This window comes from Chenopodium album, chromosome 27 (genome assembly GCF_948465745.1).
Source record: "Chenopodium album chromosome 27, dcCheAlbu1.1, whole genome shotgun sequence".
Taxonomy (NCBI): domain Eukaryota; kingdom Viridiplantae; phylum Streptophyta; class Magnoliopsida; order Caryophyllales; family Amaranthaceae; genus Chenopodium; species Chenopodium album.
The window spans coordinates 12872659-12874210 of NC_137860.1; the positions used below are offsets into that span (position 1 = coordinate 12872659).

General features: G+C 41.1%; 1 pseudogene; it reads right to left on the reverse strand.

Annotated features, from left to right (window-relative positions):
• Positions 1-286: 286 nt before the first annotated feature.
• LOC145621681 (small nucleolar RNA R71) lies at positions 287-385 on the reverse strand (annotated as a pseudogene).
• Positions 386-1552: the final 1167 nt, after the last annotated feature.

The following is a 1552-nucleotide window of genomic DNA, read 5'->3' on the forward strand; positions in this document are numbered from 1 at the left end:
CCGGCCGGCAATGATCACCTTGATTGAGAGAAGGCAATATAGTGGGGCTAAGAATGAGAGCCCATTGAACCATTTGAAAGAATTTGAAAAATATTGCAACACTATCAAAGTCAATGGGGTCTCTCAAGAATTCATCCGCCTCAAGTTGTTCCCTTTCTCTCTAATAGGAAGATCTTTGGAGTGGCTAGACAAAGAGGTGAAGCCCAACTCCTTGAGAACTTGGGATGATGTTACAAAGGCTTTCTTGTCCCGTTTCTATCCCCAAAAGAAAGACGGCGGAGGCAAGAGCCTTGATTCAAGGGTTCAAGCAAAGGCCGAGTGAAAGCCTTTATGAAGCATGGGAGAGATTCAAAGAGTATCAAAGGGAGTGCCCTCACCACAGAATCCCCACAAACCAAGTGATCCAAATCTTCTATGGCGGTTTAAGTCCCCAAGGCAAGTCATGCCTTGATGGAGGGGCCGGGGGCCCTATCATGAACAAAACCGAAGAAGAAGTTGTGGACATCATTGAGGACGTGGTGACATATTATAGGGATTGGCAAGATGGGGAAAGGGACTCTCCAAGCAAACAATCTTCATTGTATTCAGTGGACCATCTCAATGCAATCAACAACCTTTCCTCCCAAATGACAAATTTAGGAAAGGAGGTCACCGCAATCAAAGCTAAGTTGGAGAGCACTTCTACCTCTTCTCAAGCTTCTAATCTTCCCTCCCAATTTAAGGGGAGAGGTACTCCTTCTAACTCTCAACCCCCTCCCTCTTCAAAGAATATGCCTTTGGGATGCTTGTTTTGTGATGCATGTGGATCGTATGATCATGACTCTAGTGTTTGTCCTAATGAATGTGTTGATGAATTTGACAACAATGAGTGTGAACATGTTAATTTTGTGTCAAACAACAATGTTCAAAGGTTTGATAATCAAAAAGGCCAATGGAATAGGAATTACCAAAACCAAGGCAATTTTGACAACTATAATCATAATGGTGGTTATAGGAACCAAGGGAATCAAGGTTCTCGTGGTAACCATAACCAAGGTTATAGTAGCCAAAATCAAAGCCAAAACTATGGTAATCAAAATCATAATTATGGTAATCAAAACCAAGGTTATGTAAATCATAACCAAGGTAATGGAAACCATAATCATGGTGGTGGTAACCATAATCAAGGTTATGGTTCAAATCAAAATAGGAGTAATTGGAACAATCAAGGAAGGGGAAATTTTCAAAATAATGCTCAAAGAGGTCCTCCACCCGGTTTTGTTCCAAAGACTCAAGGTGAAAATTCCTATTCACAACCTTCATCTCCTAGGACTACTTTGGAAGAGTTGATTGATAATCAAACCAAGATCATTAACACCTACATGGCGGTTAGTGATAAGAAATTCAATGAGATGATGACCCACAATAAGATGCTTGAGACTCAAATTACCCAATTAGCAAGCACTATTAAGGATTTTGCTAGTCCTTCATCTTTGCCTTCCCAAGGTGTTGAACCAAAGAAACCCGTGTACTCTATTGCCACAAGTGGTGGAAATGATTTTGATGAGGGAGT